The sequence below is a fragment of the Heterocephalus glaber genome, unplaced genomic scaffold (genome assembly GCF_053883595.1).
Source record: "Heterocephalus glaber isolate CG9 unplaced genomic scaffold, H.glaber_assembly_v1.0 deba00001550, whole genome shotgun sequence".
Classification (NCBI taxonomy): Eukaryota; Metazoa; Chordata; class Mammalia; order Rodentia; family Bathyergidae; genus Heterocephalus; species Heterocephalus glaber.
Genome location: NW_028258343.1, coordinates 16,168,151 through 16,193,231, shown reverse-complemented (window position 1 = coordinate 16,193,231; position 25,081 = coordinate 16,168,151).

Here is a 25,081-nt window from a genome sequence, read left to right as displayed (position 1 = left end):
ACTCCCTTTCCACCATGTTTTTCCCTTTCTGGTGAACTATAACTTGGCTCTTTTAGTGCATTGATAATGTCAGCACTCTGCCTTAGAAGTTTAAGACAGGAGTGGGAGCATTACTGTGCATGCAGCATTTCTTTGCTGTCTCCTCTACTGAAGCATGGCAGAGTATGCAGCGCTGGGCAGAAGTTTAATAGAAGGAGGAGCCCGTGCAAGAATCTAAACAGAGCCATGGGGTATGTAGCCTTCCATCCTTCAATACATATTTATGTTTGCTATAGACAACACATTTTCTGATTCGGACAGACAAGTGACAATTTTGAAATAGAAGAAGAAAGGAGCAGAGGAAGATGAAATACTGTTGAGAAAATGAATCGCAATGTCACCATCCAGTAAATATTTGGAACGTTAACAGTATGATTTTCATTAGTAGCTTCTGGCTCGGGCTCTGTGTTTTTATGGTAAAGATAGCCAACCTGCGGCACAGAGGTTTGTGTTTGGAGAAGCTGCCTTGCAGTGTTGGCCCAGAAAGGACCATCTCCTTTAGAGCGTTCATCGCTGTTCAGATCTAACTTGCCTCCTTTCAGGCTTGGATCCCTAACCCATCACACAATAGAAGCAGTTCCAGCCGAGGCAGTGAACCCACACAGACCAAATACACAGGGAATGCATGTAAAATCAGACCCCTCAAGGCTACGGAGCAGCAGAGTCTCCATTATTAATTACTGAGAGATGGGGAAAGTACACTATCCTCTGATCGCTCTTTCCTACCCATCTGTGTCCCCAGACACCACCTGAGAAGTGGCCACAATCTCCAGCTAATGGTGTTCCTACAAATACTCTGTGTATGTTCAAATCTCCACCTGAATTCCTCGCTGAACTAGTTTCCTCTTTTCTGGTTCTACTTTTTCCATCCTATGCCCTTTTCTCTAGATCCTGCTGCCTTCCTTTAAATCCTCTTATGTTGGTAATTAAGTCAGATATCTGATCAGGCATTCTTTTCAACCATGCCCTTGGATATTGTCTTCAAAATGACTCATTTTTTTTTTTCAAAAACTGCAGCTCAGTGCCTGCACCAATCATGGGCTCTGCAGCTCAGTCTGTCTGCATAATCTAGCTTTCGATCAGAGATTCATGAGTTTATTGACTGGACAGGAGAATCAGATATGCACCATGATGTTTAGTAGCATCAGACAAGTGGAGCCTGATACCCCTGTGTGCAGCATAGAAATAAACCTGCCACACCTGGACAGGTCACTTCTTTGGCCATCACCTCCTTTCTAAATGGGACCTAGATGAATACTCCCAGTATTTGTCTCTGAGACGCTTGTTTTTCTAGTATTACATTCTTAGTCTTCTTAACCACTGATGGACGACTTGCTGATATATTAATAGTCTGATTATCAAAACTAGACAATTGAAGCTATTCCCTTTTTAATAACTTCCATGGTCTTGCTTGAATCAGTTTTATTTTGACCTATGGTTTTTGTTGGGTCAGTTTTTTCTCTGATTCTCAAAATCTTGATGGAATACATTGCTACTATTAAAATATACTACCATATTTACATACAGATAATTGAATATGTGTTCTATAAACAGTTACACATTCATTTGATAAACAAATAATTGAAATACTACTCTGTGCCAAGCACTGGAATTATTTGTTAATTTCTTTATGCATTTCTCAATTCCTTTAAGGTGTGCTGTATATATTGACATCCTGTGTTACTATATCTTGGACACTGTTTTACAGCTTGTTATACCACAGAGTGAGAACAAGTTAGAAACTTTGCTTACCATCAAAGTATTTGCAGAACAGTTGGTAAATCAATAAAATCAATGCCAGTAAGAAATAACAGAGAAGAAATAATAGGGTTTTATGAATATAATACGTAAGTATATTGGCTTTTATGTTGTAAAATTAGTGGCAATATAATTTGAATCAAACAATGTGTCCCACAGAGATGAAGTTGAAATTAGCTAATAATAAAATAATCAAATAACACCTGCTGTCCTATGTACATTGCCATCTTTTCAAATGAATGGATAATAAATAACTTATATAATGTTTGTTTCCTAAAGAACCAAAAGGAAAAGCCAAAATTCAGTAACAATCTGAGTTTAAGAATCAGAACATCAAGAATGATGCTAAATGTTATAACTTTGAAAAGTAAAAGTAGAAATGTGGAAGTTTACAGAAGTTTGGCAGAAATTACAGATACAAAAGGAGTGACCCTCAAGAGAAAAAGAATACCTAGATCTTCATGAAACAAAGCTTTAAAAAAGAAAAGCTAATGTCAGCTACACAAAAAGTCTAAAAGCTTAGAATTTTCAGATCCCTAAAGAAATAAAGATACCATCATACAGATGTTATGGGCCATTTTATTTTCACAGTAGTTGACACTGAAAGTTTTTTGCTTTCCAAAGAGAATCTACCATATAACAACTAGTAAAATAGCAAAAACAACAGGTAAAATTGGATAAAAGACTCCATCTTCTAGCAGTACAGGAATTTACCCTGTAATTTGTCTTTATTTTTTTTACTTAGACCATCCTTGACTGCCTCACACAACAATTGAGTTGTGAATTATTATCCCATCATCGAACAGTTTGACTGTCTGCATCATAGGCCAGGAGAGTTTACAAAAGAGTCTCTTTGACTCCAGCCCAAAAGCATTCAAATTAACCTAAAAACATCACTTTTGCTTTTAAAAAAACCTTTCATGAAGGAGAGGTCGCCATCTTCCCTTTAAAAGCCCCATGGAAAGCATCTAATTGGTCTACTTTTAGATACATCTACTTTTAAGATACATTACCAAAAATTACGCTTTTTCCAAGTGTCTTCATGGTGAGGTACTATCACACAATCCCCACAGCCATATTATTATCATGTCATTCTTGAATTTAATTAATAGACCCCTGGGAGGAGGAGGAGAGTTTATTCCTTTCAGATGATATATAGATTCTTAATTCTACCTAGTGTAAACCTATATTCATATCTTTTATTTCTTTTCTACATAGCACTCCCCTTGCCTTTGTACAAGTTACAGAAGAAAGAGTAAGGAAGGATGGTTGAAAAGATAACAGCATGAAAGTTGAATTTGAGATTTGGGATGGGTGTGACAGGGCTTGTGAGAGAAAATTGAGACTTTCTCTTCTGAGGTGACTCTGGGGGAGGTGGACCAGTGTCTGTCAGAGAGCTGGACCATGTGAACAGCGAACATAAATCTCCATGGGTTCAAGACTTAAACATATCTGTGACCGCCTAATTGGTAAAGTGGTTTATTGGTATTCTTTCTTCCTACGTGTAGGAAGTTAACTATATTGTTAAAATACTCATATGAATAAATTTGCTACTGGATATTTGCTGCTTTTGCCATCTCAGAAACTATTGTCTTTTCTGTGGTACAATTTTGCTCTTGTACCCATGCTTTAGAAAATTATTATGGCCCCACTTGTAAAAGTTGTGTTTTAGAAGGGCAGACTAACACCTAAGACAGAGGTAGCTGTGATTCAGGTTTAGCCAATGAGTTTATTCAACTCCTGTGCCTACAAAGCGTGGATTGAGCAGGAGGATCACAATTTTTAGAGTCAATCCTAAAATTGGAATTTTTTTCTTTTTCTCCAGTACTAAAGACAGGAGTGCAGGCCCTCCGCACTGAGCTACTTCCCCAGCCATTTAAAACTTTCTTTTCTATTTTTTTTTTTTTTTTTTTGAGACAGGGTGTCATCAAATCACCAAGTCGCCCAGGCTGGCTTGAACTTTCAATCCTCCTGCCCAAAGATCCCAGAAAGCCAGAGTCATAGGCACATGCCACCATCTTCATGGGTTAGGGCTGAATGTTTGCAAAGGAAGAGCTCTTTCCGCCATGGTTTCTGAAGATGGAGACATAGCTGGGAGTTGTTTACATATTCTGGATTAAGACTGAAGATCATAGGGAAAAAGTAGACCCAAGAGAAGGAAGAGGACCGAGTTGTTATGGATATAATTTAAGTTACTTGATGTATTGCCTCTGAATGTTCATTTTCTTGAGTTTATAGATTAATATTTTCCTAAGCTTCCATGATTTAGATTTTTCACTTTAACCCAAAAAGCCCTATTTAATATAATATGTTGTTTTGCTTCTATACCTGTAGAGGAACTTGGGAGTGCCTATATTCCAAAGTCTAAGAATTCCACACAGGATTGCCATCCTCTGTCTTGCTTTACCATCTGAGGTGAGGACCACAGATGTGGCAGGCATGAGGAGCGAGCCAGCCAGGAGACTAAAGAAATGGCTGCCACGGTTCTTCTCTTGCATGTTTGTAATATAATAACAAACACTTCTGATGTTAAAGACAAGGTGGATTTATTTTAAAGTGGATCTTTTAAAAGTGGCTAGTAGTGAAAAATTAATATATTTTAAAGGGTGATGATTACCAGCACCCTTTGCTACAGCCCTGGAGGCTGCAAGGAAAAAGGAACAAAAGGGCACTTTTACTCTATAAACTGCCCAAATGGAATAATAATGTACAAATCATTGCTTTATAAAGATCTTATTTCTATAAAAAATAAGAATTCCAGCAAGACTAGGAATCAGAGAGTCACACACACTAGTGATTTGTCCTCTCTATCCTTTGAAGAGGAAGGAAAGAGCACCCATGAAATGACAAGATCTACTATGAAGTTGAACTCTTTCCCTGGGGGAGAGTGTTATTTTGAGACCCTGAGGATATTATAATACCATTTTGGTGGCTTAAACAAAAATAAAGTCACAACACTGTACATTAATTACATTAGATGACATAATCATTTACAGTAGTACAATAGGAAAAGGATTTTATGTGAGTAATTTTTAACTGACTGCATCATGTTTTTCCTTCTCAGTACTCGACAGGAAAGCCACTTATGGCAGATGAATGTCAAGTTAAGAAGGTTCTAAATCATTTGACACTAGCAAAAGTGTTAGGTTTTAATTTGGGAGCAGATTTTGTTTTTCTATTATGTGAAAAACTTTAAACCTTTACAGAAAAAAACATATATAACTTAAAATTAAAAATGGCAACAATTATAAGGAGACAGTTTGATAAATTCTTACAAAATGAATATGCCGATGTAAATGATCCAAATTCAGAAACACAACATGACTAGATCCTCAAAATCCTCCTCTCAGTTACTGTGGACTTTTTTCCCCATTTAGAGTAATGCCATCCTTAGTTATAAATCTGTATTTTAATTATTGCAAAGATTTGGGGAGGCAGAATTTCCTACTCACACGTGAGGAAAATTTCATTCATGATTTTAAACCTAAAACTGTATGAGTATATTTTACAGTAAGATTCACATTCTTCCAGCCCACAAAAGGGTCTACTCATGCCTACCTATCCCAAGTGTCCTATATAGAATTTTTATAAGTTTTATGTCTTACAGCCAAATGATGTATGGCTTTGACCTAAAGAGGTTATTCCATAACATAGAGTAAAGGTGCCATGGTGTCTCCTGGTCGAGTAGACATCTGTGATAGTAACTGGAAGAAAAGACGAAGAAGAAAGCAGCCTTGTACTTTTCTCCTCTTTCACTCCTGCTCCATAACTGTCACTGTTTACTCTTTAAAGAAAGAGAGAAAGAAATAAAAGTGGCATTTAAAGGGCTTCATTTTGAGTCTCTTGCTTCATTTCTAAACCCTACTTAATCTTCCCTGATTTCTACCTTAAGAAGTACAAATCTCTTCTGGCATGCTCCACTTTCCTTCTGAAAAACCCAAATCGAACACAAGTAAATGGGCTTAAAGACACTGCAGGAACACGGGCCAGTGTGAGACTTGGTGGTGGGGTTAAGCTGGGGTGGAAAGGGACTTACACTGTAAGAATAATGGTAATTCCAGGGCGCTGCTTGCTCTCAGGAGATCTGGGGTATAACATTCCGCATCTGGCTGAAGTAATCCCATGGCCATTTACCACAGAAAATACTGAATGATGAACAGTAACCAGTTAAAGTATAGATGGACTCTGACCAAGTTAATAGATATTACTCATTGTGCCGGGAAATGGGGGTGGGGGGTGGGGATTTGACTTTTTGAAGCATAGTGAAATGACTTGGTTTAAAACTAGAAACTCAGTATTAGACAACTACTTGTAGCATTAAGCAAATCCAAATTAAAAGGATATGCCTTAAATTATACTTTGCTCTTTCCATTGAACAATAATCTCAGTAACACTGAGAGTGAGATTCTACGGATTTAGCAATTTCCAGAGTAGTGATTTTATTGGATTTAAGAAGGAAATTATATTGGGTAAAACTGAAAATATTTTCATATAATAGTGCCATGGTTTATTACCCAGAGTACATTTAAAGACACAAATGCAGCATTTTATATTAATGTTTTATAATCTTTTATATTACATATCTTTCTTTTTGCAATGAGTAATTACTGAGAATCATCGAGAGGGCAATTTTCAAAGATTAATAGAAAAAGACTCTACCATTACAAGTTTGCTGTGTTCTTGAAAATAAGCCAATCTGAATTTGTGTGTCTGCTCGGTGTCAACTTTGGCTTAAACAACATGTGGGAAGCCACAGTGGTGGGTATGAGCAGTGTTTCTGAGACCTAAACAGGTTAGAGCCCACCTGAGCACTTCATGTCTGTGTATGCCTGCGTGTGATAGGTGTGCTGATGTACCAGACGTGAAAGAAAGCAGAAACATGGACTTAATATGGATAGGCTTACAGGATGTTAAACACAACTGCACTCAGTAAGTGTGGAAGGAATGAATGAAAAGACAGTTCTTAAGTAGGTAATAGAGGATTAGGGTTCTCATCTCATAAGTGATGAGAAGATATATAACTTTCTTTGAAAGACAAAGCAAAATTTCAAGTTTTCAGATGGGAACTGAAACAACTTTTCAGCTTGAAAGAGAAGCTCCTTCCTACCCAGCATTTTGGGTGTAAAAGTCTGTGTGAAATTGCCCACAGGCAGGGGAATGAGTTAGTCCAGCAAGCTGCAGAACGTCTTTGGGTATAAATTTGGTGACTCAGCATCCTATGAACTATGACCAAGCTATCTGTTCCAAAACATAATAGCACTTTTTTTTCTGGGGCATTACAAGGCTTTAAATGATACCAGCTAGATTTGTGACAATATAAAATGCTAGAGGGATAACTATCAAACGTTAGAGTGGCAAAATCAAAATGCCATCTATATATTAATACCCATATATGTGTACGCATTCAACCACACACATAAATGCTATACATGTACGCACACACTTTCAAACTGGGCTTTAAATCATTATATGTGACAAGACTTTGAAATCCTTATACAATATTATTTCACTAGCCTTGCTGACAGCAATACAAATTTTATAAATCTTTTCCTTGATGTAAGGTGCCTAACTTTTTAAACACAAGGTAATTATTTTACTTTGCTTTGATTTACTTTAGTTTGATTTTATTTTTAGTAACTAGTTCTAAAAGTATTGACCACCTGGTTATGTTCACCTGCATGGCTATGTCAGCATATTCCAAGCCGTATGTAGGTAGCAGATCTTACTCTCTGGTCCTGTCACTACATGGTCAACAGTGTCATATCAATATTGTTACCAAGCATGAGATGGGCAACACAAGAGAATTATTTTTTGATTTTTACAGTCTGTATCATTTGGGTATCCCTAGCTAGAAACTTCTATAAATAGTGTTGGATTTTGGAGACCAGAGTGGACAGATGGTATACGGCGAAATATTCACAAGCTTACCCAAATATATAACAGATCTGAGTGTAGTAAAAACAGGACTTGGATGTTTCTTGTGGTCCATGTGACATTTTGCCCACGTTTCTAACATACTATAAAATTAAACACAAAAAAGATGAAGACAATAAGATTTAGGAGTACTTTCAGCCAAATATATTGGGAAGAGTCTGGTGGCCATTCCATTTGGCCTTTTGGATTATTTTTATGGACTGAGTCCCAGACGGGTATTACCATATTGGTAGGACGTGATCAGCTAAATGGCCAAATTTTTGAAAAGCAACAGCTACTGGATTGGTTTGAACTGTTTCCTTCAAATGGCAGATTGGTTTTATGAGTGGTGTTTTTTAATACATCTTCAAGTCAAAGCAGATTTGTATAATTTGGCCACCTGCTATAAACATCAATTTTAATCAATCACATATATCTTTGCCAATATAGTTTATCAGTGGTAAATGCTTGAAGATTTTTGAAATAAATTTAATGATAAAATTAAGCAGCCATCTGGAATATAATACATTTTTTTCTAAATCATTTGCAAATCATAAATTTAAAACACGATATAGAAAATTCACAGTATAAGTAAATATCCACTCTGTCCCTGTTTACAATATTGTTTGTGAGGATATTTTATTAAGATAACTCAGAAAATTTATCTCCTTAACTGTAATCGGCAATGAATAGAAATGTGTTTGGTCTCCACTGGCTTTGACTCATATGTTTGGATAATGAATCCAGCTGCTCTACCCAGGGCATCTTAGTGCTTAGAATCCAATCTCATAGCTTTTCAATTGGTGTAAAATTATTGCAGAAACAAAATCTGCTTTCTGATGTTTATTTTGATTGGTATTGCTTTAATAATGTGCTGCTAATCCAAAGATAATTTTCACAAAAATTTGTATTTATCCTGCATATACAAGTTAGATTAGCACCTCCATCAGAATAGTGATTCCCAAACTGTTTAAGAAAGACAAACTCAAAGAATTTGCGCAAAACTTTTATTACAGTCTGGACTTGTGAGAGCAAATATCTCAAATATAAAAATTAGTAGTAATTTTTCCATGTAACTCCTTCAATGTGCTTATTTCAGAGACATGGCTTATTTTAGGATTTCTTCTTTCCAGCTTATTGTAGATTTATTGATTTATTCATTACTACTTGCAGGGAATATAGGGTTGGTTTTTTATCTCCTCTGTTTTATCCCCCTTTTTATACTTCTTTTATAGCTCACTTTAACATGCCACCTGTGGGGGTTTCTCTTTGAAATTACTAGTATCCCTCCAGCAGGGAACATATTTTATTAGTTTTATGGCTTTCCCTGTCTTTTATTCAAAATCATAGATTCTGAAAAAGACTGGATACAAAATTAAAACCAGAAAAGCAAAATTTAAAGAAAATATATTTAGAAAAAAAGAGTATTGGCAATAAAAGACTTGGCATATATAAAATAAATAATTTTGAGGCCATTAAAGATGTTATATTTTGTATTTCTGTGATAATATCAAAAATACAAAATATGTAATTCATATTTTATAGATTAATTTTGAGAATGTAAATAAACCAAACTGTATATATTACCCACCTTGTACATGCTTTAGTTCATTTGAAGTTTTGAAAATTTATATATTTGAATATATTTGTATATCCTTAGGTTATTCCCTTATATAGACCCATGGAGGTCTTTGAGACATTAATTTAACAGAACACGTATAACGGGCTGGGCACTTCCATATGTAGATCATTTGATGTAAAAGCCCTGAGATGGAAGTGGAGCTGATCCTAGCTGGCACGTTGTCACCAATGTACCATAGTCTCTCTCATAAGCAGTATTTGTGAGGGTATAATTATGAACAAATGTCTGCTTGGAAAACGGAGGTGAGAGTAATTTGCTCCTCCTTGGAGTATGTAATGATACTGGGTAGAATAAGTCAGGGTTCTGCAGAGCAGCACAACACATAACATAATGTAAAATACAATGACCTAAGGATGGATCATCCCCCAGTGCCCATCTGTAGACTGGAAATCTAGAGAAACCAGTAGCTGCTCAGTACAAGAATCTGGAAGCTGCAGTCCCAGTCAGAGGCTGAAGGGTTCATGGATAAATGTGCCTTCAAAGACTGGAGAATCTGATTTCTCCATGTGACAGCAGCAGCAAAATGCACACCCACTAAAGAAGAATTGACTATGCACGTGTGGGTGTTAGCTTCCGTCTATGACCTGACAGATGGGGTGTTCAGGTGGGTCTCTCATGCTCAAGTCCCTGACCTTGTGACGGTTTTCTCTGGAAACTCCCTCACAGATGCACTCAGAATTGCACATGATCACTTCTCTAGACAACTTACCATCCGGTGAAGTTGATAACTCAGATTAACCATCACATAGGCCTTGAGGGTTGTTTCTATCTAAAAGCACAATGAACAACACTATTACAATGGTGAGAATGTTCAAGCCAATATGAGGAAGATCACCCAGGAAGGTGAACATCTAGCCACCTAGAATTTATGCTCCCCCATGGCATCTGAGTATTAGGGATGATTACAACTTAAAAAGAAAGATGAACAAGTGGAAGAAGGAGGAGGAGAAGCAGAAGAAGGAGGAGGAGGCGGAGGAGGAAAAAAGGAGGAGGAGAAGAAAAGGAGAAGAAAGAGGAGGAAGGAAAAGAGAAGAGGGAGAGGATGAGGAGGAGCAGGAAATTCTAGCAAACCACATGCTAGTATTGCATTAGTTGACAAGAACAGCACAGGGCATTGACTAATGATCAGTAATTTATGTTATTCATTCCAGGTAATAAGGATTGGAATAATAAGGAAAAACCTTCCTGTGGTTAGAGAGGGGGGAATTTTAAATCCATTCAAAATGAACATTAATTTAGCAGGCAGAGATTAGAGGTGAAGAGTATTATTCCAACAGGAAAAGTAGAATGAAATAGTACAGCCAGTGAAGAAAAGGCCCCAAAGTTGAAGTAGGTAGGATTGAGAAAGCACAGTAACAGATGGTAGAAAAGTAAGTAAGGAGAGGGGAGCTAACCTGTGGTTAGTTTAATGAGGTTATTATTGACATGATAACAAATTGTTCTCTAGGTTTAGAGAGCAGACCAATATTTTGAAATGGGAGACTTACAGAAATTGATGGGCTTCTATAAATACATTCATTATAAAGTGGGATTATGGAATTTGTACCAGATAGCAGCCAATTACACAAAATCATAGTGGTCTGAGTTATTTTTTTCAGTAGAAAATAAAACCATGAGTTTTTCTGAGACTATTTAAAAGTCTCTTACATTTTTCACTTGCTAGTTTGATTTCTGGATTATAATAAAATATTTTAAAATATTGCACACATCTAAATTTTAAAATGTTTAATTTTTAGCAAAAAATTTTATCATCCTATGATTTTACTGCATCTTCATAGTTTCTCAAGAATTATGAATTTTTTCATGGATCCAAGCTACTACTATTCATGTTGCAGGCATAGTTATAAATTAATTCCATTATACTCCAAAACAACTGTTTCTAAAAGAATATGTTACCTCTACTAATATTTTACAAATATCAAAAGAAAAAGAATACCTTTGTGGTTTGCTGCCTTGACATAACTCTTTCTCAAGGAGACAAAATGTAAATTATTAGAGCAATATCCAAATTACAGCTATATGAAGAGAGAGGAAAAAAGAAAGTGCATAAATGAGAAATACACCAAAAATAATTTAATTTTCATAAAATTTAAAGTTACAAAAACAAAATATCATGAGGCTTGAAAAGTAGAAACTCTCTTATGTAGATTGTTACTGTGGGTGTATTATTAATAGAATTTTACCCTATTGTCTTGCATATATTGTGCAGAATTCCTACTGGAATGGGGTATGAAAGAGGGTATTCTCATGCATGGGGTATTTGTCCATGTCAAATATTATTTGATGGTTTTGACCTGATTTGACAGGTCAGCTCAATCAAAACAATCCAACAAGCCTCTATCCTATAACCTGTCTAATTATACTGTCAAAACTTAGATGTTTTGTAATGATAAAGCATATTAATTGTTTGCTGCAAGGGGTGTAGGGTCCTTAGTTGCCCTTCTAGCATGTAAAATGTTGTTCACTTTAGCGAATATGTAAAGGAATAGTTGTATTAAATTTTGAGCAAAGCAATTTATTTCCTTACTTAATGCAAGACTAGTACTAATGATTCTTGTAACAATTGTCATAAAGATGATTCATATTTTTCTGTGTGGCTTTATAAATGCACCATCTAGCATAGAGAGAAGATTCTAGTTTAATTGCTAACATTTATCTTTTTGGGTCTCATTTTCCCCCTGTAGTAACATTTCTAGAAATGATAAAAAATAAATCATTACTTAAAAGATTGGGCTTTAAAAATGGAGTTCAGAGTTATTACATAAAAGTTTCCATAGGGGGTGCTTGTGTTTTCGTAGTTCATATATTATCATGTTTATTTGGCCCCAGAAATAATTAAGGTGCTAATTGCTATATTGTCTTCTGGGGGTCAAAGCTTAATTAAATAAGCAATTACAATTTTCTGTATTTTAAAGTGTAAGAGGAGTAGAAATTTGCTTTAAAGTTATCCTTTTACAGGGTAACTTTTTGGTTCCATTTACTTGCCCTCTCTGTTCTTGACTTTTGTTAGTTACCCCTTGGTTCTCTTTCCTCCATGTATATTTATGGACAGATTACTGAATGACTAGACGATGTGCTAACATAATGGCGAACATGTTGCCACACAAACAAGGGCAGTGATTTCCTAGATTAAAATACTGTTAAGATTATTCATGAACAGTGTCTAAAGATGGAAGAAGCCATATGATTGGAGGGAAGACACATGGATGGGCAGCGTCTTATCAGGGGAACACCGGGTGTTTAGGAGAAGTCCAAAAGTCCAGTCAGGCAGAAGGAATCCGACAGGCACCATAGGACTGGCAGGCAACAGATCGTGTTCCAGCTAGCAGAAAGGGAGGTTCTGTTAGACAATGACTCAAGTAAGGAAACGAAACAAATTACAGTTCTACATGATTCCTGGACAGGTCCCTGCAAGGACAGAAGTGCACCATACAGAAAAGAATCACGGACAATAAGAAACTGTAATGTCAGCTGTCAGGCAGGATGAGTTTATGTTGAAAGTAACCAAGTCACTTCTGCTTCCATGGTGGGCGCTGGCTGTACCTTAGTGGATCTAATAAAAGACAGCAAGCTCTTGTCAAAAATATGGATTTAGAGAGGTTGGTGAGCTGCTTTTTGTTGTTGTTGTTGTTGTTTTTGAGGATGATAACATGGCCATTATGCAATCAAAACGCTTATGTAAGGAGGATGATTTCTGAGAATGCAGTAGTTAGGGTTATACACTGTAAAGTCAGACTGCCTGGATTCAAATCTGTGTTTCACCACTTACAAATGATGTGACTTTGAATATATTTAGCCTCTTTTTGCCCCAGAGTCATTAGCTTTAAAATGAGGAAAATAATGGCACACACATCCTAAGACTAGCATAAAGATTTAATTGAAATAACATTTACAATGTGCTTAGATTAAGAGATCAGTAGGAAATGGTTAAAGGTTGCATATGTGAATAGCTCATGATAGAAATGGTAAATGCTATCACCTTAGGGGAAATCAAAGGCAAATACAAGGAAGTAAGGGTTTGAACTAGCAGTATGGCTTGTAAAGGAAGGAGCAGATCTGGAGCTTGTTTATTTACAGTTCTAGTACAAACATGTCAAATTACCCAGGAGGTAATACTACTATAATTATATAAGTAATTAAAAGAATCCATGATTCCAAGCTCCCATTTGAAGGTCTGTTAAGATCTCAAATAGCAAAATTAGAGCCACCTTCTCTTTCCAGGGATCTTGAGAATATTCAGGTCTGAAAATCATGGGGCTTCTGAAAAAAAAAAAACCAAAAACCTCTGACCAGTCCACACACATGCACACACTCCAAATAAATGGGCCAAACACAACAACAGCTCAAAGGAGTCGGAGCTGGTCCCCAGGCTGCCACGTACATATGTTTGGCTCATTAATGAGTAGCTGGCTCTGGCGACTCGTATGGTTTTTATGGTCAGCACCTGGAACTTTGGACATTGGAGAAGCTCATTTGATCTTTGGGACTATGAGATATCCATTTGGAGAGGCCTAAAAACGTGGTGATGTTTTGTAGAAATTGGAGAATGTTGTAGGTTAGAAAATGGTTAATTGTCCTGTTCAAAGGTTGATTTATATTCTCTGTCGTTCTAGAGGGAGAGTTCTTTTCATGAGAAAAGTGTGAATTTCTCTCCCTGTCACTTTCTTTGGTCTGTGGGGAGCAGCAAAGAATTATTTTTTATAGTATGTTTCCTAATGATTTGTCCAAACTAATTTTGTATTCCAGTGTCACATATTGCCCTTGGGTTTTTCTCCCTACATTTCCCCCCAGTGGCTTATTTATACTTTTAATGAAATGATGAATGGTTTTTTGTATATTCTAAATGTGTTTATTTCCTCTGGAGAATCCGAGTGAAACAAGTATATTCTTACACTGGAATCATAATATGGTTACCTGTTCCTTTGGAATTGGCTTTGTCTTTGATTCTAAGAATTCTCTACAAATTGAATGCTGTGTATTAAAAAGCTACAATATTTCATAGTTTTAATAGCAGAGATAAAATTATATAAACAATTTGAAATAGAAAAGGGATTTTAGTTTCTCCTGGAGAGAAGTATTGCATAACATAAAATAAATCCATTTAGGGATTTAAAAATGCTTTCTCAACATATTACTATGAAACTTTTGAAGACATGGAGTTATTTCTTTCATTGGAAAGTCTCTCTCCCTTTCTCTCTGTGCTTCTCTGTCTCTCTCTTTCTCGCTCTCCTGCTGTCTTCTCTACCCCACCCTCACTATTGCACTTCGGTACTTAAATATTTGACTAAAATTTTTACCTAAAAGGTGTATCCACTTGTTTCTATACAGTAATATAACATATAAGGTTTGATCTAATCATATATATAAAGTTCATTTTGGAGATGAACAAATGAGACACAATGGAGATACGGCACAACTAAATTGCAAAATTCTCCACTGAACTGTTTCAATTGTCTTCTTTTTTGTTCAAAATATTATCAAGAGTTATATTTACATTCTAGAATTTCTCAAATCGGAATGATGGTATCATTTAGAGATTTTCATATTGCAGTTATGAACACAGCATAAGTAATTATACAGAAGTAGTATGTGTAGAAAATATACAAGTTTAGCTGTCATTAATCATTACTGAAAAGTGTTTTTAAGATGGACTTTAGTAACCTATACCTTTTAGGCACATGGGCCTGAGTTCAATCCTTGGACTGCACAAAACAAAAGAAAACAAGAAAGCAAAAAAATTAACAACAAATCATTGAGTTTTAAAAAAATATTAAGCTCTTCAGGGCTTCATGGCATTAGCAGGCTGTGTGTACATGTAATGGCATTGCCCATACTCAACAGGGACTTATACTTTAGTTGGAGAGACAAGAAGTGGACATCATGAAGATACACAACCTTAATGGGTTCACAGCTATTATTGTGGACACCAAGAGCCATTTGGACTCCTTCTAAAAATATTGTGTAAATGCACATATGCATAGTTCTGTGGAGAAAGGATGCATATTTTCCATGAGTTTCTCCCCAGCTTTTGAAACCGTAATTGTTCCAGTGATTCAGGGAGCTGTTGGAATAATCACAGATGATCTCCTGGAGAAAGTGAGACGAGCCTGAAACCCAAAGTAGTGTAAGATGTGTGGAGACACAAGCAGAGAGAAGGAAGAACACTCTAAGTGAGGACAGGAATATGAATGGGTGATAGAAGACAGAAAAGTATAAAGTAAATTTATTTGGAAAACATTGCATAACCAGCCAAGTTGAATTAGAAATGACTACTTTGAGGTGAAATTACAGCAGGCTTTGGATTCCAATGCAGACACTATCAGTATTGTAAGGTTGCCTTTGAAAAACAAAATTGTGGTATGTAAAACAGATTGGGAAGAGGATGAAGATGAAGTTGGAGTTTATCGTTTGTTTTTTTTTAAGAGTGGGAAAAATTTATTGAAAGAAAGAAAGCTTCTGTCTAAGAGAGATAGAAGGGGGATCGGAAAGTGGGTGCCCTCTGAAGTTGGAGTTATTTATGATTTTTATTTTCACCCAGCACATATAAAGTACATGTTTGATTTAAGATGGAGAGGTAAAAGGAGAAATGAGAATGGGAAAAACTATAAGAAAAAAACTGACAAGTCTTTTCAAACGGATGTGTAGTTATAAAAGCTATATATTTTTTCATTCCCTCAAACAAGAATGACCCAGTGCCTTTATCATGAATCAGGTCCTCTTCTGGGAACTTGACCTTCTTGGTGAACAAAGCAAACTTATCTTTCCTGAGGTTGGCACTGTAGGGGCTGAGACAGGAATCCTGGGAGATGGGTCCACTGTGGCAGCACAGTGCATTACCTGTGCAAGGAGAGGCACTTTCAAAGCACTGGACCTCTTTCTACGTTTTTGTAATCAAACAGTAGGCAAGAAATTTGCATGCTCAAGTTTGGAAGAGTGAGTAGGATTTGTCATTCATATCCCGTTTGAACTAAGGAGTAAGGAAATAATTGATAATTATTTCAGAATAATTTCACATTTTATCAGTCTAAAGGTTCTACAATGACTTGATGGAAAAGAAAAATGACTTGATGGAAGAGAAAGAAAGAGGAGATAGAAAAAGAAAGGGAAAATATTGGATAACGGTATTGAATTGATTAGGTTACAGCCATTTTATGTGATGTACTATTTGGCCTACATACAAGAAGTCTTCAATAAATGGTAGTTCCCAATTAGGGTTCTGATGTCAGACTTAACTCTCAGAATATTCTTTTTTCTACAGTGTTTCTGTCACTCAATCTGATGAGATTCTGAGAAAGGATTGAAAATGCGATCCTACAATTGACCTGGAACAGTGGTCTTATAATAATATTAGTAACTTTCCTTGGTTGGAGTAAATGCATATGCAATTCAAAATTTTAATTAGCACATATTAAGTACTTTATATATTATGAGGGTTATCAAAGGCAGTAGTGATCATTTTTGTGAAAAGAAGTAAGTTTTACCACCCCAGTGGGGAAACAAGGATGTTAAAAATCCAAACCAAACCCCACCTGTCATTAAAATGGTTGCAAGAATTTGGGGAAAGGGCATTTAAGATGGCTTGGGGCTCTCTGACAAGCTGACTGGAAGGATGGATCGCAAGACAATTTCAGAAGGCAGACCTGGTAGAAAGGGTATTGCAGGGAGAGGTCAAACATTGAAAAGGCCCAAGGGAGAGAATGCTAAGCCAGCTGCAAAGTGCTGGAGGGGCTGTCAGAACACATGGCCCTGGAGGGTGGCAAAGAGCATCTTAGAAAGGCATTGCCAACGGTTTACGTTGGAACCTTCTTCAATGGAATCCTCTGAACGCTGGAATGTTAGAAGAAATAATTCTGTCATATCTTCCAGACAAGTATGGTAAGTGACAACAAAAATCTAGGAAGCATTGTAAAATGGGGTGGTTCAGTATTATGGAGCAGTGATTATTTTTGCAAGATGAATCTAGATTGCGTTAAAGGAGACAGACCACAGGTAGACACCAAGGTCTAATGAGCTTCCAAAGCCAGTCTTTATGTAGCCAGTGTGTAGAGGAGAGTCACAAAAAGAATAACAGACATTGATTAATTTGTTCAATAAATATTTACTAACTGTTCCTAATGTATCACTGTAAGAAGTGTGAATCTTGCCCTTGAGTTCAGAGTTACTATAAACATCACAATCTTTTAGGCTGAAGAACTAAAGCAATAGAATCAGCTGGACTTGTTGTAACTATTTCCTGCCCCTCAGGTATCTTGAGTGAATTATATTGCTGCTCTTCGTGAGTGAGAAAGTTAATGGACAATAGCATTTCTTAATGTGCTTCTAAGTGCTTCTTAGGTGAACTGAATGCTAGCCTATTTACAAGACATCCAACAAAGTGGTCCAGTGGGAACTCTAAGCTGGTATTGCAAACTTGGAGTTGTGAAAAATAAAACAAGTAAGTCAGTAGTTTTAGTATACTATAATGAAAGTAGGAGAGAAGAGGAGAAAAATGGGCAAGTAGATCAAATGGATACATTTAGCAACCAAGCTAGACCAGGCGGTGTGGTACTATAGAAGCAGTCACTGATTTTGTTCCTGCTTTTTTGCCCAGGGACTGTGAACATCAGGGGAATTTGGCTTACTCCGTAGCTCCAAGGGTGAAGCTTGTTTGTCCAAGCCAATTATGGTAATTTCATCCCCTTGCCAAGTGATTCATTTTGGCATGGGCCTGTGACAGAATTTTGGCAAGTGAGTTATGAAGGGAAATCAGTTGGGTAACTTCTGGGACAGTTTTAGCAGTTCTTGTTTAGAGATACAAGGAAAAGGATATGCTGCTTCTCTATTCTGGCTTTTGCACATTACTGTGTAAATGTGTAGTATTCGAAGCTGCTGAAGCTATTTTGCTGCCATGAAAGGACAAGCTTGAAGACGCATACCCGCATTCTGATGATGGTAGTGTGGAAGAGATGGAAAGGACCAAAGTTACTCATGGCATATGAACTGGTTCGTACCTTGCCGTGGCTCCAACTCCCGTGCAATATTTAACGTTTCTATTTCCTACAGCCAAAAAAGCATTGTTTCTGAGAAGAGCTTTTCCTCCATCCTTTTAGATTCAGTATCTGGGATCCTGGAAATTAAATTGACAAAAGACAGATTTACAGGCAGAAAGGTTATGTTTCTTTTCTTTTTAAAACCACTTTTTTGAGGTATGATTGACATGCCAAAAGCTGTACATATTCAGTGTATACAACTTGCTGAGTTTGGAGATAAGAATACACCCATGAAGCCATCGCCATAATCTTCCATAAACCTGTCCCTAACCTACAAAAGTTTCTTTCTACCCTCTTTTTCCAATAAGAACACTCAACATACGATCAACTCTGTTGGCACAGTATATATTGGAGTACACAATGCTTTTGCGTTAACTCTAGGGACTATGCCCATGATCTCCAGGACCATTTATCTTGTGTAACAAAAGCTTGCTCTTTGATCAGTACTTCTCTTTTTCCCCTCTGGCAATCACCATTCCATTCTGCTGCCGGTTTGACTATATCAGCTTCATCGTACAAGGGGTATCGTGCAATATTTATCTTTCTGTACCTGGCTTACTTTACTAGAATAATGTTCTTCAGAGTCATCCATTCTGTCTCAAGGGGTAGGAGTCCCTTCTCTTCTAAAGCTGAATAATATTCCATTGTATGTATATGTTACATTTTCTTTATTTACCCACTCATAACATTTATACTGCTTCTATGTCTTGGTCATTGTGAATAACACTGCAATTATCATGGAAGTGCAAGCATCTCTTTAAAATTCAGATTTCAGAGGTGATATCTTAATGTGGTTTTGATTTGCATTTTGCTGATGATTAATGGCACTGAGCACTTTTACGTATACCTGTTGATCACTTGCATATTTTCGTCGAGAAATGTCTATTCAGGCCTTTTGTCCATCTTTGAAAGTTACTTTTTTCCTTAACTGGTTTATTGTTCTTTTGAATCTGAGTATCCACATTGATCCTCTTGTGCTGCATATTAATAAAACAACAAAGAGTGATGAGAAATGGCTTCAAAAGACCCGGTTCTCCTTCGGCATGAGTGTTGGGCTATCCATAACCTTCCAGTTGCTTCTTCAATTTGAGTTTTGTTTTCTTCCAGCAGTGAAACAGAGAGGCCAAGATCAAAATCATACTTGTAAAGCTATGAGATAACCGTGGGAGAACTCTGAGAGGGTGTCTGGTATTTCTTTCAATCCTGACTTTGGTACTGACAAGAAAATGCACCCATTTTCAACATGTCCAGACATGTAGAAAGGAGGCTTTTTATCATTTTTCTCTCTCACTCATGTGGGGTTTTCCATTTCCCCCTTGTTTGTTTATTTCATGTGCATGTTCTGTTATTGAGTTGTGGAGTTCTTTATGAATTTTAGATCTAGTACTACCCTTTGTAAATATATAGTTTTGCACATATTTTGTTGCGTTTTGTGGGTTGCATTTTACTCTGTTTCCATTGCTGTGCAGAAGCCTATTAATATTAGTTTGACATAGTACTACTTTATTTTTGCTTTTGTTGTCTGTGCTTTTGGTGCCCTATCAGAGAAGTTACTGCCAAGACCAGTGTCTAGGAACTTTTCTCTATTATTTTCTCTTAGGAGCACTATGCTTTCAAGTCATAAGTTTACATCTTTAATAAAGTTTGAGTTGATGTTTTTGCTTATTTTGTAAGATAATGGCCCAGTTTCATTGTTTTCTGTATGGGTGTCCAGTTTTCCTACCATCATGTATTGAAGAAGCTATTCTTTCCCCTTGCCAAGTTCATTTTACTCTATATGTGTAGATTTCTATGCCCTCTGGTCTATTTCATTGGTTCATTCATTTTTATGACAATACCATACTGTTTTTATTAGTTAGATTTCTAATATATTTTGAAATCAAAAGTTTGATCCTTCTGGATTTTCTCTTTTTGAAAATTTCTTTGGTGATTTGCATTCTTTTGTGGTTTTATATGAATTTTATGGTTCTGTTTTATTTCACTAAAGCATGACATTGGGGTTTTGATATGGATTGCACCAAATCTCTAGATCAATTTGGGTTATATGGATATTTTAGCAATATTAATAAAATCTGTGAACATGTAAATCCCCAAAATTTTCAATGTATCAAATATTTTTCCAATTTGTTGTGTCTGATTTAATTCTTTAGTGTTTTATAGTTTTCAGGGTTTAAGCTTTTTGCTTCTTTGCTTATATTTTTATTTTTCATATTATAGATTGGGTCATTGTCTTAATTTTCTTTTCAGATAATCTATTATTAGCATATAGAAATGCAACTGATTTTTCCAACACTGACTTTGTATTTTACAAGTGTGTTAAATTCACTTACTATTTCCCTGTTTGTGTGTGTTTCTGTAATCCTTAGTTTTCTCTTCATATAATATTATGTCACCTGGAAAAGATAATTTTGTCAGTGATTTTGCAATTTGGATGCATTTTATTTCATTTTCTTGTCTAATTGCTCTGACCAGGACTTCCAGAGCTTGGTTGAGTAGAAGTGAGAGAGTACGGATCGCCTCCTTGATCCAGATTTTGTGTTTAAGTATGTGCTTTTCATCTATGGACTTTATTATGCTGAGGTAACTTTCTTCTATATGTAACATATCAAGACTTTTGATCATGAAAGGGTGTTGAATTTTTAAATTCCTTTTCTGCATCTATTTGCATGGTTATATGACTTTATTCTTCGACATTGACTGATTTATGTATGTGAAAAGATCCTTGCATCCCAAGATAAATCCTGCTTAGTCCTATGGTGTGATCCTTTTAATGTGCTATTGAATTGAGTTTTATTAATAACTTAAAGAGAGTTTTGCATCTATGTTATATGTGAATCAGGGATATTGGCCTGTGGATTACTTCTTCTGTGATGTCTTTGGTTTGGTGTGATGACAGAAAAATTAGTTTACAAGTATTCCTTCTATTTTTAGTTTAAGAAGAATTGATATTAATTCTTCTTTAATTGGATGGTACACTAGCTAGGAAGCCAGTCTGTCCTGGGCTTTTCTTTGTTTAAATAAACAAACAAACATATAAATAAATAAATAAATAAACCTTATTACTCTTTATTTATTTCTATTCCTTCTTGTTTTCATCCAGGTAAAATATATTTTTCTAAGAATTTATCTCTTTGTTCTAGGCTGCTTCATTTGTTGGAGTGCAATTATTCATAATAATCACTTATGATCTTTTTTCTTTATGTACTATTGACTATCATGTCAGATCTCTCATTTCTGATTTTATTGGAATCTTCTATTTCTTAGTGTAGTGAAAGGTTTGTCTTTTCAAAGAACCGAATCTCAGCTTCATATTATTTCTATAATTTTTCTATCTCTATTTCATTTATTTCTGCTCAAATTCTCTATTATTTTCTTCCTTTTGCTTACTTTGGACTTAGTTTGTTACTCTCTTCTGTTTCTTCAAGGTATATTGTTAAGTTGTTTATTTGAGACCTTTTGCTGTAATGTAGGCAGTGATTACTATTATTTATTATGATCAGCTTCTCTTGGTTTCATTGTATCCCATAAATTGTCCTATGTTGTGTTTCCATTTTCATCTATTCCAGAACCCTTTTTAATTGTCATTTTGATTTCTCCTTTATCTCCTTGTTTCTTCAATAATGTATTGTTTAATTTTCATGTATTTGTAAAATCTTCCATTTTTCATTAGCTGTTGATTTCTAGTTTCATTCCATTGTGGTCAGAAAAGATATTTAGAAAGACTTCAGTACTCTTCAATGTGTTAAGACTTATTTTGTGGCATAGTATGCAACCTATTTCAGAGGATATTCCATGTGTGTTTGAGAAGACTGTGTACTCCACTAATGTGGGTTGAATGCTGTATATTTATTTTTAGATCTTTTGGTTTATATTGTTGTTCGAGGATGCTGTTCCCTTATTGTTTTTCTTCCTGGATGATCTGTACATTATTGTAAGTGTGTCACTGAATTCACTTCAAATTATTTTATTGCTACCTATTTCTCCCTTATGATCTGTTCATGTTTGTTTTGTACATTTTGATGCTTTGATCTTGGCTGCACATATATTTATGAAACCTATTTTCCATTGAATTGATCCATTTATATTATCTAATGACCTATCTTGTGACAATTTTTGAGTTAATGTCTATTTGTTGTATCACAGTAATCCATGTTCTTTTTGGTTACCATTTACTTGGAGTATCTTTTTCCATTCCTGAACCTTCAGTCAGTTTGCCCTTAAATATACATTTAGTCTATTGTAGAATGAATACAGTTACATTCAGTTTTGTAAAAATCCACTCCGTCTATGTCTTTTAGTTGGTAAATTTAATGCAGTTGCAATTAAATTAACTTTTATAAGTTAGGACTTACAATTAACAGTTTGTTATTTTCTATATGTTTTGCAGTTCTTTTTTCTTCTCTTCCTGTCTTTTTGTCTTTCTTTGTGTTCTGCAATATTTTGGGTAGTAATATCCTCGTGCATTTTCTTTTATGTTTTGTATCTGTTATCTTCTTCTTTTTTTTCCCAGTATGGGGGGATTGAACTCAGGACCTTGTGCTTATGAGGCAGCCAGGATGCCACTGAGCCACAACCTTGACCTGTTTTGTATCTGCTATAAGTTTTTCTTTGTGCTTATTATGAGGTTTGCATAAAACTTCTTATGGTTGAAATAACTTATTTTTTTACCTGAGGAAAATTTCAATTGTTTTTTTTTTGGTACCGGGGGTCGAACTTGAAAATTTCAATTTCATAGTTTAAAAACTTCACTTTACATTCTGTACATTTATTCATATCTGAATTTACTTGAGAGCTGGGCATGGTGGTGCTGCCTGCAATCTCAGAACTCAGGAGGCTGAAACAGGAGGATTACTGGAAGTTTGAGGCTAGTCTGGGCTACATAATGAGTTCAAGGACAACCTGGATAGTGAGATGCTATCTTATAAAAGAAAACAAAACAAAAAATAATTTACTTCATTTTCTATTATTATCCATAAATTATTTTATATGGTTCTGGTTATTGTTAATTCTTTTGTTTTCTATATGCTTTGCCAGAGTCAAGAATGATTTATGCATCACCATCAATATATTGCATTTTTCTGTATTTGTATATATTTTACTGTTTAGATTTTATCTTCATATGACTTTATGTTGCCTTTTAGGGCCTTTTCAATTCCAATTAAAAAATTCTCTTTATCATGTATTGCATGGCTGATTTTCTGTGATGAATTCCTTTAGTTTTTATTTTTCTGGGAAAGTCTTTATCTCTCCTTCATTTGTAAGAGACACATTTTTCATGTATAGTATTTTGGGTTGGTACTTTTTGCCTTTCATCACTTTGAATATGTCATCCTACTTTTTCATAGCTTATATGATTTCTACTGCAAAATCTGCTTTTAGTCTCATAGTGATGAGTCCAAATTGTCTGCTAGTTTCAAAATTCTTTCCTTGAATTTTTGACTATTTAATTGTAACACACCTCAATGCATACCTGTTTAGGTTCTACCTAATCTGAGTCTTTTGGTTGTCATGAATCTGGATGCTGATTTTCTTTTCTATGTTTGGGTAATTTTCATCTATTATTTCTTTAAGTTACATCTCTATACTTTTCTATTTTTCTTCTATTTTTTGGATTCTCATAATGCAGCTATTAATTCAATTAATAGTATTCTTTTTGTTCCTTCACATGACCTGCCTTTAGCCCCATGGATTCTCTTTGATAAGAGCATTTGTTGAAATTATCTACTAAAATGTTCAATTCAGTTATTGTTCTGTTCAGAAATTTGAATTTTAATGGCTTGTAGCTCTTTGTGAAGCTTCTAGTTTTATTCATGCTTATTTTTCTGATCTGTTTAATTGTCAGTCTATGTTTCCTTGTAGCTCATTTGGCTTCTTTGAAGTGATTATATTGAATTTGTTGTTGAGCAATTCACATACCTCTATTTTTTTCTAGGACCAGTTACTGGAACTTTATTTTGTTCCTTTGGTGGTATTACACTTCCTACTTCTTTGTGATCCTGTTTCCCTGCAATGTATGTGCATACATTTGAAAAAGGAATCGCTTCTAGTCATTCTAGCCCAGCTCTGATAGGGAAAGACCTTCATTGCTCAGTGTAGGCAGAGATTCTGGGTAGGCTGTCTAGAGGGGTGCAGGACAGGAGGTTTCTCAGGGTCAACAGGCAGGTAGGGCTGAAACTTGGGTTTCTGGGAGCAGGTTTGTGGTGGTTTCACTAGGGTAGGTCTGGTGCTGTAGTTCATGGTAGAGTCAAACACTCATTTTGCATTCCCTTTCTGCCAAAGGAGAACTTGGCCAAAGGGATCCCTTTCAATGCTTCACAAAATGAGCCTTCAGCAAACAGTGATGAGGGACAGTAAAACTTTCCTTTCTACTCTTTATACTGTGTTTTTCTCATCTTTGTGTCTCCCTGCTTGCTGTTGCCTCTCCTGTGGATTTTGGAGCTCTTATAGTGGCACTTGCCCCCCGGTGGAAGATGAGTGTTTCAAATCAGTGTCTCTGTGTAGGGACCGTGGCTAGAATCCCTTTTTCTACCACACTGCTGATGTCCAATCTCCATATGTTGCTTTATTGATGTTGATATCTTTATGCACACAAAGCATCATAAACAAGAAGCAGAAACACAAAGAGGTACTTAAGACCTGTGGGCATATATACCACTTTACCAAGGGACAATAAATTGTGAAAAATTAAATGATGAGAAAG